Below are 14,819 nucleotides of genomic sequence, written 5' to 3' on the forward strand. Positions count from 1 at the left end.
GCCAAAGTAGGGCAAAATAAAGTGATTTGACTGTGAATGGCCTCAAAAGCATTGATCCCTACACAGACAAACAAACACACACAGAGTTTCACAGTTGCCATGTCTGGGATTAGAATTCCTACCTAACTAGTACATCACACTGCAACATTACGCATGTATAGCATGCACCATGGAGCTTACAGGGCTCCGCCTTCCACAAAGGCATATTTCAAAGTGAATGACATAAGCAGGCTTGCCAAAGTAAGGTAATGGAAAGTAATTTGACTGTGAATGGCCTCAAAAGCATTGATTCCTACACAAACAAACCAACACACATGCACACACACACAGAGTTTCACAGTTGCCATGTCTGGGATTGGAACTCCTACCTAACTAGTATATAACGCTACATCACTATGCAGTTATAGCACATACCACATATTCCCTCCCCAAAGGTTTATTTCAAAGTGAATGACATCAGCAGGCTTGCCAAAGTAGGGCAATGGAAAGTGTAGTGACTGTGAATGGCCATGAAAGCATTGATCCCTACACAGACAGATAGACATACACACAGAGGCTCACAGTTGCCATGTCTGGGATAAAAACTCCTACCTAACTAGTACATCACACTATAGCATTACACAGTTATAGCATGCACCATGGAGCTTATAGGACTACTCCTTCTCCAAAGGTGCATTTCAAGGTGAATGACATCAGCAGGCTTTCCAAAGTAGGGCAATGGAAAGTGTAGTTCATAGATTCATAGATTCATAGGTTGGTACTAGGCTATCTGCCCTAGGGCCTATACAAGCCTAGACATAACAATTCCCTGGATATTTCTTCCCACAATATTTACTTCCTTGGACCCTGTCTAGCAGGGTGATTGATGTGATCCCTGGGGTGAATTTCCTATCTCCCATCCAATCATCAAGGATCCTTTTGAAGAGGTCCAAAGAAGCACTCTGCTTTACATGTACGGGCAGTCTATTCCAGAGTCTAGGGAGTCCCTGGGTCAGGAACCTATCCCTCCAGCATGTTTTATTCATTGTGATGACAAGATTTAGATCCCTGGAATGTCTGGCTCTGAGGGATTGTGGTTTCTTTAAGTGCAGCATGTCCAAGAGCTCTGGGTTTGATATGGCCTTGTATTGTTAAGCAGAAATCACCTCTGAATAGACAATATGCGACATACTATAGCTGGAGTTTTTGTAGATGGTCAGCACAGGGCATCTGCTTTAGGCCTGTGATTCTTTTAGTGAGGTATTTCTGCAGCCTTTCTAGTTGTTGCAGATGTCTTGCGAGGTACATAACAAATGAGGCATTGTATTCTATAATGGGTCTACTGAGAGATGAGTACAGTGGGACAATAACCTCCTTTTTTCTGGATGAAAAGCCCTTAGTGATGAGGTGTGCCATATAGAAGGATTTCCTGACTATGTGGTGATGTGGTTATCGAAGGTGAGACTACTGACCACCTATGTCCCTAAGTCTCTTATCACACTTTTGGTGTTTACTGTACTGCCACCTATGTAGTAATTCATGGGTACATGTTTCTTCCCAAAGGGGATAACTATACATTTCTTGGCATTGAGCTTGAGCCCATCGCTCTGGTACCAAGCATCTGTTTCTGTAAGGCCCTCCTATAGAATATCCACATCATTTGGGGATTTGATAATGTCTTCCAGTTTGCAGTCATCTGTGAACTTTGTTAGCCAGAGTCCCTTAGTGTTGGCCTCAACTTCATAGAAGTAGATGCCAAACAAGAGCAGTCCCAGGACTGAATCCTGAGGTACTCCACTTGTCACTTGTCTGGAACTGGATTTGGAGTCGGCTACTTTTACAGTGTGGGTTCTGTCAGTAAGCCACTTGGCAACCCATTGAGTGATGTAGGGATTAATGCCCAGCTTAGTAAGTTTATCTATGATTCCAGATTGGGGGATGGTGTTGAAGGCCTTGGCAAGGTCCGGAGAGGCTGTGTGGACTACCTTACCCTTGTCCACAGCTCTGGAGACTGATCTGAAGTGGTCAGTCAGGTTCAGGAGAAAAGATCAGCTATTCCCAAACCCAAACTGGGTGGGGTCCAGTGTTTGAAGGTTGCCAAAGTCTTTGTTTATAAGTTCCATGATAATACGTTCCATGGCCTTGCAGATCAGGCTTGTCAGACTGATGGGGTGGTAGTTCCTAGGATCCAAGGTGGTTCCCCCCTTGTGGAGTGGGATAACTGTAGCTGTGCACCACTCAGTGGGCATGAAGCCTGAGGTGAGGCTATGATTAAACATGGCACTTAGGTGAGGTGTCAGTTCATTTTGTAGTTCATGTAGTACACAGCCCAGGATGTTGTCGGGTCCCATGGATGCTGTATTCTTAGCTTTGGATAGTGTGTTTTTTACCTGTGTGGCTGTTATTACCGGAATCTGGCAATCTTTCTGTAATGAGATGGGCCCTTTAGGGGGTGAGAGGAGGGTGAAGTTGGCACTGAATCGATCTGCCAGGATATTGGCAATATCCTTGGGATCAGTATAGTTCATACCATTCTGTTGTAGCTCAGAGCAGATCTGAGCATTGCCATTTAGGTTCCTGACATAGCTATAGAATGCCTTGTGGTTGTCTTTGGAATCTTTGGCAATTTTATTTTCGTAACTAGCTTTGGAGAATTTTATTAGGAATCTCAGCTTCTTATTGAGGCTGGTAAGGGAGTTTTTTGCATCTTGGGATATTCCTCTTTTCTGCAACAGTTTCTTCCTTTTGTTGTAAAGTTTGTTTATGGCAGAGGACTACCAGATTGGCTTCCTTTTTTTTGGAGGAGAGCATCTCGGTTCTATTTGGGATGGCACGATTCATGCACAAGTGGATGTGCTCATACAGTGCCTTAGTGTAGGATTCAGCAGTCGAACTTTCAGTTCCCATCTGTATGGGTGTCAAGAAGTTTGTCACTTCTGACTTGAGTCGCATGAAGTTGGCTTTGGAGAAGTTTTTTACAGAGTTTTTCTTACTGGGGGTGGGGATGGGATGTGGATGTCAAGGGTGATTAGCTTATGGTCAGACCTAACTAATGAGGGGGTGACCACAGGTGTGGATCATCGATTTCCCATGTTGGTAATGACTGTGTCTAGGATATTGGAGCCCTTGGTGGGACTATGGATTAGTTGATCCAGGGCATTGGAATTTATGAATTCCAAGAACCGTTGGGCAAAGGTGTTGGTATATGAGTCATTTTCCAAGGTAATGGCACAGTAGTTGAAATCACCCAGTATTATGGTGTTTGGTTGTATCTTAATATTTTCCAGTATGTTTAGAAAGGTGTAGTGAGAATCTTGAGGCATGGTGGGGGATCTGTAGCAAGCTACAATTTGGATTTCAGTCTTAGCTAGTGTTAGTTGCACCTGGAGAATTTCAGATGCATTGTCTTGGGCAACTAGCCTGGTGGTGTGAATATCCTTGGTGAATATGGACACTCGTCCACCTTTAGTGTTTCAGTCCTGGTTTGGTGGCCGAAAATTGTGGTAAGAGTTGTAGCCTGGTATTGCAGGGGTGCTCTTTGAACCAGGTCTCAGTTACTGCACAGATAATAATGTTCTCCATTTGTAGGAGTGCTTAGTGACTGTGAATGGCCACAAAAGCATTGACCCCTACACACACACACACACACACACACACACACACACACACACACACACACACACACACACACACACACACACAGTCTCACAGTTACCATGTTGGGGATTAGAACTCCTACCTAACTAGGTACATCACACTATAGCATTACGCAGTTATAGCATGTGCCATACAGTTTATAGGGCTACTCTTTCACCAAAGGTGTATTTCAAGGTGAATGACATCAGCAAGCTTGCCAAAGTAGGGCAATGGAAAGTGTAGTTACTGTGAATGGCCACAAAAGCATTGATCCCTACACCCACACACACACACACACACACACACACACACACACACACACACACACACACACACACACACACACACACACACACACACACAGTCTCACAGTTACCATGTTGGGGATTAGAACTCCTACCTAACTAGGTACATCACACTATAGCATTATGCAGTTATAGCACACCCGACAGAGCTTATAGGGCTACTCCTTCCCCAAAGGTGTATTTCAAGGTGAATGACATCAGCAGGCTTGCCAAAGTAGGGCAATGGGGAGTGCAGTGTGTGTGTGAATGGGCCATAAACCATTCATCTGGAAGCACACACACAACACTCTGTCACACACAGGTTTACATTTAACAGGAACTTGTACAACTGCTAGATGAATAATGACTTGTACAGTCATGTTACACAGTTATCACAAGCACCACAGACACTACAGTGCTGAGGGATACCAGAAATAAATGTCTACAGTGATTGACATTTGCACATCATGTGGTTTTAGCCAATTGGATGTGTGCTGGGTGGGCACACCTCATAATGGGAAGCTCTTTGTCACTGTCTGTCACTGTCTTCCACATATCTATGTATGTGTAAGTTTGGCCGATTGTAATGTGTTGTGCTTGAATATATGTGTGTATTCCTATCCGATGTGTGTGCAAAGCATGACTGGTGTGCAATGTTGAGTGTGTGTACAAACATTTGTGACTGTCAGATATGTATAGTCCACTATTATTGCTAGACATGAGCTTCATTTCTCTAAGTGTGGGAGCATGCCCAGTATGACCTTTCAGTATTTTGTTGTCAGACATGGGCTTCGTTTCTCTAAGTGTGGGACCATGCCTGGTATGATCTTCTGTATTGAATGTGTGAATCCATTCCAGGTAGGTTGTACTCCAGAGTAGGTTTTTGTGTTCTACACCTACAGCTAGCAACCTGTTTCTGCAGAATATCTGGAGATTGGTTGACAATATGGGGACACAATGGGTAAAGGATAGTGGGTTACTGTAAGTAATTGTGTCTGTGCTGCTTCTGCTACATGGTTTTGGTAATAGCAGAGATATTCAGACATATGTACTGTTTTACACTGTGATGTTTTATGTCGGCAACGACTGTCAGGTACACATATTTGCTTGTAGTAATTTTCTGGGGAATACAGGATGAATGAAGCTGTGTCCATTATTGTAGTCTGCAGCCCACATATTCTTGCACAATCATGCCATTATGGAGGGGGAGCTATAGACACTTGCTGATGGGTCTGTGTAAATGATTCAGCACCTTGGTACAGTGGTGGCTGAGGATCCCATGCTTGTACATCCATCAACGTGACAGTATGGCCATATCCTGCTGTGGCCATACCTCACAGCTGTATAGATTCACACAGGTTACCCAGAGGCAGGTCTCATATTTCTGGTCATTACCCCTTCACATTGTTGTTTACAAGTAGGTTTGTAGCCAGCAATTCCTGTGTTTGCAGGCAGGAAAAGTATGTGCACACAGCTGAGTTTCAGACTTCACACACTCCATGGTGTCCATGCTTCAACCCCACCCCACCTCTGTTATTCTAGCCTCTTCCGAACATTATGCAAACATTATCTGATAAGTATCATTATAGTTATCACTTCATCCCAGCAGTATTTAGGGGTAGTCCAAAGTTCATGCAGTAGGACATTGTGGACATGCTACTGGGATTTGTCAACATGGCCATGCATTTGGGTTCTGTGGACTATTTTATGTTGTTATTTGGGAGTCGATAAGATAACATACATTGGCAGTACAGGTGAGACACAGACCTTTGACAGAGGACTGTAGGGCATTTGGTAGTGATGCAGGCCATCTGTAGCAGACCAGTGCATTGTGTCACTCCTACAGTCCCAGGCTGCAAGCCACTATATTCCCCTGGGGTGACAGGGTAGGTGTGCAAGGTGGTAATGTCAATAGTGTCTGTCCTTATTGAGCCAGTGGTATGGATGCTGGCAGGGTTCTGCTTACAGCTAGGGATGCACCTGCATGGGACATCTCTTCACCATGCTGCATTCCATGGCTATTCCCATACAGAGGTGGGGGTCATATTGTACTCATTCCCAACAGCAGGGATAAGACCTGTGAGGTACCTGTGCCTGATGGTGGAGTGAGCTAGGTGCATGTGTGCTATGGAAGCTACTTGCAGCTGACTCACAGATATATGTGGGGCATTCCACTTATGCTGGCTTGTGCAGGGACATCAGCAGTTTTTCAGTACTTCATACTTGTGACTTTTGTGGTCTGCCAGTGTTTGTCCAAATAACATCAGTATTCCATAATCCACAGCCAACTACTGTGCTGCTAACCTCTATGTACAATTCCAAAGGTGAGTCCATTTGACAGTAACATTTTATACACTCTCTGTCTAGTGTACTTCCACCTGTGTACTGTTTGTATGTCTGGGCCCACATTCATGCCATGTCTATCTTTCAAATGGTGACAGATATTACATCCAAACAATTAGTATGGATTACTGCTGGAATGTGTCTTGCTGGGATGCATTGTGTTTGGCACTGCAGCTGTGAGAACTTGACCCTGTCATCAGCAGTACTGGCCACTGGCCACCAGGACACAGTCCTCCATGCCTACATGCTGACCACTTTCACAGAATATACAACACACACCAACCTAACACACACAGCCCTGCATATTGTGCACATGCTACAATCTCTCCTGCTACTTTTTCCAGCTCAGGTAATCTGTGTTCCACTGTTATTATTCCTACACATACATGTTACTACATTTCTACATAGGATTGTGGAGGGGGGGGCACACCTGACAACTGTACACATTTGCTATGACTGTACTGGTATTTTAGGTACGCTATTTCATTCTGTATTCTCACCTATCATGCAGACTAGAGGCATATCAGTGTACTACAGTTCTTAGGTTTTATTGACCTATTTTTAAGTTTCAGACTTCTTACCCTATGAATGTCATAAAATCACACTTTAGTCATTCAGCCATACTGGATTCTAGTAAACATGACATCTATACTGCTTCATTGGTTCTGCCCTGCTCATCTGTTTGTTACTGACCTACAAATGGCTTTTGTGTTAATAGCCATCTACATCACTACATTAGATACTGCAATAACCTTAACATCTGTCATATCTTGAAATAGGAGACAGTAGACCACTGTTATAAGGGTGATCCTAAGTGAATTTGTCATAGTCTATGTCATCAACAAGTGGAAACAAAGGGTGTGTGTGGATATGCCTTGCAGCCACATATGATGACTCTTTTCTACAGGCTCTAGGCCATGGCAGAGGTGGAACATAATGCAGTCCACACAGACTCAAGAAATGTCATGGAACAATTGTATGCTGAAGGAATGTTTTCTTTGCTTTGAAAAATCATGTGGTATACTGCAGTACACATCTGAGACCTACAGCAATAGGGCAAAAACGGTAATGCTTGATCCATGACTATAGACTATGACACAGACAACACAAAATAAAATGGTGCCTATATTATCCCACCCAGGTTGTGCAAGGCAATGCATGCTCTGGCCAGACTGTACATCATATATAACCATATCTATACAGGATGGGTTTATATTACGTGATTGAACATTAAGGTGATCGAACACCTAAATGTCGACCCATAAATGAACTCTGACAACTGCGAATGGCCATTTACGAAAATTTTTTCCCTGGGGAAAAAGTTGCTTGGCCATCATTGGTAATTTGCCCTTTTTTCCAATGTAGAGTGATCTCAGAGTTGGTATATTTAGTTGGGGGTGTGGGGGCGAAGCCCCCGCATTTGATTAGTGTTTAAAAGTTTGTTTTATTTCCTACGGCCAAGCAAATTTTTCCCAGGGAAAAAGTTGCATAAATGGATGTTCGCGATTTTAAGGGTTCGGCATTTACAAGTCAACGTTTAGGTGTTTGATCACCTTAACGTTCGATCATGTGTAGTGGGCAGGGAGCAGTCATCACCATTTGCATTGGTAGTTGTGATGGATATGTCAGGTAGCAGCATTTTCATATAGGATGGGGTTACATGAGGTGAATTTGGTAGCTACTCACTCCAGAAGGTGTTTGTGGGAAGTCAGGGATCACAGCCTCTATCTGTGGGGTTAGGTACCTTGTTGTGTCCCCTGATGATGTCCACTAGTGTGTCTTGTACCTTGCATTATGATGCTGTTCGTGACAGAGAAAGCATAATGATGGGGAGTGCATTTTTGGGGCACTTTAGGGGATCATCAACCATAACCCAGATTATGACCAAGAGCAGGCATGGTGCACCATGTGTCCTCAGGGGATATTAAAGCTGTAGAACTATGGGACAGCTTATAAGCAGTATGGTGACAAGTCCCACACATTGAGCCCAAGGACAATTGGCATCTATGGTGGAGATAATGCCAACAGCCATGAGTACAAGGTCCTACAACAAGGCTAAAGATAAGGGAGCAAAACATGGCAGGACATGTAAAGGCAGTTTAAGATGAAGGAACAGAGGAAGCTAGGAAGGTAGAAAAATGAATGAAAGTGACAAAATGAAGGAATAAAAATGAGTCAAAAAAGAGAGAAACAGAAGGAGTGGGAAAGTTTATATGTGATAGATGATGGGTTGACATAGGGTATATGTGTGAAAGACTGATGAGAGCTAGGAAGGGAGAAGCTAGATACAGAGTAGGAAGATGGAATGGAAAATTCAAAAAAGAAGCAAGGGAAGAAAAAGAATCTGAGAAACAGGAGAAGAATGTAACAGGACAGAGACAGGCTTGAATATTCAAAAGGGAAATAAATAAAGGAATAGTACAGAAATAAGAAGTGCACCAGTTACCTTAGTAAGGAGATAGCTTCGTGAATCAAAGAAAAAGTCTTGATTTAGATAATTACAAATGAGAAGAAATATAGGACAAATCAAGGGAGTAGATGTTAGAAAAAAACTTTAAGTCACATGTTAGAGTACGGATTAGACAGTCAGTTACCAATAACACCAGACACCAATAACACCAAATGTGATCTTTAGTTTGTTTACCTAAATAATGACAGGTGTGTGTGTGTGTGTGTGTGTGTGTGTGTGTGTGTGTGTGTGTGTGTGTGTGTGTGTGTGTGTGTGTGTGTGTGTGTGTGTGTGTGTGTGTGTGTGTGTGTGTGTGTGCAGTAAAAGCAGTTCCAAGGCTAATAGTAGAATTTCAGGAAATGAATGAAGCAGTTTCAATAATAGAATGTCAGGCAGTGGAAACATCTCTTCAGTTGGTACAAGTGTGTCAAATGACCTACTGAGTACTGCTGACAAAGCAAACAGGAGATTATAGGTTCATAGGTTCATAGGTTCATACTAGGCCCTGGGGCATTTATAAGCCTAGCCAGAGTGTATTTGGCTTCCGCCTCCCTATTAGATTAGCCTACTGTGCCTCTGTAAAGTAGGTCACAGAAGGTACCCTTTTAAGATTAGTTTACTGTGCCTCTGTCTAGCAGGGACACAGACGAGATCCCAGGGGTGAATTTGCGATTTCCCATCCACGCGTCCAGATTTCGCTTGAAGAGGGTCAGCGAGGGGCTATGTCTAACATGAACTGGGATTCTATTCCAGAGTGAGGGGAGCCTCTGGGAAATGAATCTGTCCCTCCAGCATGTTCTATTTATTTTTGTGCCGAGGTTTAGGTCCCTGGAGCATGTAGCTCTAAGGGACTTGGATTTTTTGAGGTGGAGCATGTCCATTAATTCTGGGTTTGACATGGCTTTGTACATCAGGCATTGATCGGCTCTGAGCAGGCGGTAAGCAACTGTGTAGAGCTGGAGTTTCTTTAGTCGAGCTGCATAGGAAATCTGTTTTAAGCCCATGATCCTCTTGGTGAGGTACTTTTGGGGTCTCTCCAGTAAGTCTGTGTAAGTTTACAGAATCAAGTGTTTTGATGACCATATAGAAATAGGTGATCAGGATAGTAGGAGTTAGGAGAACTTGTTTTTAAGCAAGTGACAGTGAGCAGGCATACTGCAAGCTGCTAGTAGATGAGCATCTGTAGTACACCCATAAATTACTTTGTAACCAGCATCTTGTATTACCTTTTATCCATTTCTATTTGGTTTTAAACTCTACTATAAGTCTGGAAATGGTCCACTTGAATCAGTGCTCTACCCTGGTCAACAAATGCAAAAATAACTGAAAATAAATACATTTAAAGTGAGACCCAATCCATAAAGGATATTTTATTAACTCTGGATGCAGGAATCCAACCTAGTAAAATGGCGCTCCCTGCCACCCAGTGAAGATTGTCCTGTGTTAAAATCTAAGCAAAATGCGTATCTAAGATTCACAGTCACAAATGTGCATGCATGCACTAACATAACAGTTAACACAAGCAGACACATCAGCTGACACAGACCAAAACGATGGAAACAAAACCCAAATAAATCTGTATTCATTTACAAACCTCACCCCTATAACAGCAACTAACTGGAGTTGCTCCTGTGTGCATACCTCACAGATGTCCAAAATGCCACACAATGTACAGAGTTTTATCTCATATTTTTTGTTTGTTCATCATAAGATGTGTGGCTTTCTGACAAATCATTGAGGATTAAAGTCACTAAATAACAGAAATGTGAGTTTCAGGCGTCACACCTTTCAGAAAAAGAATGTTAATGCAAAACCTGCTATTCTGGCAACTTTCTAGGTTTATAAGAACAATATTTAAAATATGTCCCTGATTTTGGGCCTCTGCCCCAAACATCCCTGAGCAGTACTATGACTCAGTGATTAAGGTTTCCCTTTCCTACATCCAGCTCCTGCAGCCGCATTCATTCCTGACTTCCCGTTAGAAACTAAATGAAGTTCTGTATTTCCCTGGGTGACTTTTCTCTTGGTACTCTGTCTTCCTCCCACATTCAAAGCTTGATTCAATTCCTGTCAATATACCCTTGCTCTTGGTTGAAAGTGATATGAAGGCAGACTATTTGGCATACCCTTTTAGCGAATAATCTGTAAACTCCACAGTGGTGCAGCCAGTTATTCGTGTACCTCTGTTCTCTGGGTCGGTCCCAGACTACTTGTATTATTATTATTATTATTATTATTTCGACTGATGCTTCATTCTTCTACAACATTACTAAGACGTGTGGCCAAGTTGACGGCCTTCTAAATTTCTTGCAGGTGCGTGAGCGAAATATGACAGGCTTGTCATGCTGCTATAGACTGACGTCCAATCCAAAATCATCTATCACGGTCTTTCGTCTAGTGTGTTCCAGATAAGTTCCTGTGCTTTAGGACCCGTTATAGAATAAAGTGAGTGTCAGAGAATGAATAATTTTGCAACAGGTACTTAGGTTTCAGACAGGATTACTGATTGTTCGTTCCTTGTTGTCCCCCTGACACCTCGTGATGTTTATGTGGAGTAAAAGAGATGGTGCTTTTGCATGATCCATTGTCAGGGTCATAATGAAAAGGAACAGTTTGTGAACTACGCTGGATAGATGTGGGCACCAAATATTTCTCATAGGAAATAAATATTTCTTATAGGAGACACCTAGAACATGGAAGGTTGGGGACATGCAGTATATTACTGTGGATATGATTCATGCAAAAACAGACAATCAGGGAAGAAATAATTACAGAATTCAATGGACTTATGTGAGAGAACTAACTAGAAAATTTGGTATGGGCAATTGAAGTATCTGAGAGAAACCTTAGTATGGAAAATGCTCTGCATCAAGGACAGATGCCTTCTCATTCAGCAGGGAACAGCTTTTGCTTAAAATCTAAAAGTGCAAGGTACTTCACAGCAAGAGTGTTTTTTAAACTTATCAGAAGGCGGTAGGTAATGCCATGCAGTGAGGAAGTGAGAAAAGATACATTAAAAAGAAAGATTGACGATGAAGATGGAGAACATCAAAAATAACAGAAGTAAACCATCCTGGCTAATTACCATGTTGATAATATGCTCCAAGTGTCGACCCAGTGACCAGGGATCTGGGTACATACATAGTAGCCTTACATTCGACCGCCATGTGGCCACAGTAGTAAGGAAATACTTTTGTGTTGCACAACTTAAAAGTAAGGGCATGGCATCTAGGTCCAATGAGGTCATTTTGCCACTGTACTCCACCCTTATCAGACCAGTCATAGAATACAATGCTCTCTTGGGTATGTACCTGGCCAGACAATTGCAGCAACTAGTACCACCTCAGTGGTTCCTTACAAAAAGAATACAAAGTGTAACAAGACAGTCTTAAGCAGAGTACCTTAAAGCCCTTTTGCTCTCCTCAATCTCCTATAGATTGCTGCGAGGTGATCTATGCCTGGCTTACAAGGTATTTGTAAACCCCACACTTATGGCTCCTCTGCATATTTGCAAGTCAAACAGTACCAGAAATACAAGGTCTAAGGACCTGCATTTTATCTGTCACTTAAACAGAAAATGCTGGTGAAGATTAGTTTGTCTACTACCCAATTTAAGTGCAACATAAAATAGTGGATGGACAATAGGAAGTTTATACTGGGCCTGACATCCATGCCCCTTACATTATAAATACATGACCCTTGATGACTTACATCATTATGCTTTTGGGAAAACTTGGCTAGGCTTAGAAAGGTCCCTCAGATTGTTAGACTAGTAGCAATTTATGAACCAATGACTCTATGAATCTATGATGAAGAACACTACATCTAATCCTATGATACTGCATAATAAGATGGCAAAATCATAAATACTGTCTAGCTAAGCAGCCTATACAGTAAGATGGGAGAATCATAAATTCTGTCTAATTCTAGTAGTCTATACAGTACAATGCATAATGTCTAATGGAAGGAACCTATGCTATGTGGGGAAGCATAAATGGTATCAAATTATGGAAACCTATACAGTTTGATGGGGAAGTCATATGTGTGGTCTAATGCTTGGAGTCTATGCAATAAGACTGGAGATTCATAAATGCTATCAAATCCTAGAAACCGATGTAACAAGATGATCATAAATGCTACCTAATTTGCTTATATATTAAGACAGGAAAGTTAAAAATTACTTCTAATCCTAGGATCCTGTACTATAAAATGGTGGAATCATGAAATCTAAATAAATAAAAATATAGGCAAATAGATAGATAGATAGATAGATAGATAGATAGATAGATAGATAGAGATAGATGGCTTATGTTAAATGGGGGTATAGCTCAGTGGTAAAGCATTTGACTACCAATTAAAAGTCCCCTGTTTCAAATCAGGATGGCCCATGCAGACTAAGTTTTCATGGGCTGGGCATTAGCATAATGTTTAAGGTTTTTACCATACAAACACAAAGTACAGGGCTTGATTCTTATTAAGGGAAAATGGTTACACTTAATAATGGTTCATAGGGGCAGCTAGCCTAGTCTTTATATACATATGAATTTATTCATGTTGCTAGATCTAAGAAGCTTTATTTTCAACTACAACTTATCAAGTGCTAATGCTTGAAAATTAGGCCATTGAAAAACCTGACACAAGCCATTCTATGATTTTGTAGGGTTCAAGCCTCCTGCATTGCCACATAATCTGCTAATTATATATACCATATCAGAGATCTCACTACAGTGGGGAATGAGGAAATTCCCTGATCCCCACTGTACCACAATTCACACTCTCACAGAGAAATAAAAGCTGGCATGTGAAATAAGTTTAGTTTTTTTAACTTTTTATTGCATTTTAAATCAAAATAAATCAAATTTACAAAAAAAAAACATCAATTTAAAACACATAAAACTATATACAAAGTCCATAGCAAAAATTTGTAAAAAGCAAAACCATCAAAATTTTTTAGAATAAATCTCTAAGTTTTTGCATGAAAGACCTGTTCAGCAAGTGTTTCCTAGGGGGAAAAATCGCTAGGCTGAAGAAACACAATATAAACATACAAACCCTACAAAGTGGGGGTCTATGCCCCTCACACCCCCCCTAACGAAATATACCAACTCCAAGATCACACTACAGTGGGGAAAATGGCAAATCCATATGACAGACAAGCATTTTTCCCCTGGGAAAAAAATCTCTGAAGTGGCCATTCGACAATTCCTTTGTTTGCTGTTTATGTGTCGCTGAACACATCTTTCAAAAACATAATATAGACTCATTTTTGCTAAGATAATTGTTTATGTGTAATATTCAATGTTCTGTTATGCACAGTTTGCAGTTAAATAAGTTGGCTTTTGATAAGACAAGCTGGCTATGTTATTAGAGAAAAAGAAACAGTCAACATAACTAATATATACCATATATGAATATATATATACATATATATATATATATATATATACACACACACACACACACACACACACACACACACACACACACACAAAACACATACATATACAATTATATATATATATATATATATATATATATATATATATATATATATATATATAAATAAAAAACTTATTGAATGTAACCGTTATCTTTACTAGGTTTATTTAAAAAAAATGTTGTATGCTTGTTTCATTGAGTAAACATTTTATTCCTTTTTTGTACTTTAAATTGTCTCAAAAGCATTTTGTAGTTAAACTGATCACTGACAGTTATATCATAAAGTAAATCATTGGCTTAATTCTATTAATATGACATGACGGTTGTGGTGAAAATGTGTTATAGCAAAACCTTCAAAATGTTTTCCTTTTTTTCTCTAATCTCAATTGCCATTAGGTTCCAGTATGCATAAGTTGTCCAAGTTTTCCTAGGGTTAGCATATAATTTGTTGGTAGTGGACACTGATATAACTACTGATATTTTGAAGTATCATCCACAAAAAAATTGTCACAGAATAGCCTAAACAGTTTTGTAGTACATTGTGAATGTATACATACATTAAGCACGGATTCTTGATAAAAAGTGTAAAACAGTGCAAGATATTATGAAACTTACTTGGTTATTTTAAACTGATTTGCCACAGATGCATAATTTGTGCATTATACTACATTTAGAGTATTTAGTGCTGT

This window comes from Protopterus annectens, chromosome 8.part0 (assembly GCF_019279795.1).
Source record: "Protopterus annectens isolate FY-2018-M chromosome 8.part0, PAN1.0, whole genome shotgun sequence".
NCBI classification, from domain to species: Eukaryota; Metazoa; Chordata; order Ceratodontiformes; family Protopteridae; genus Protopterus; species Protopterus annectens.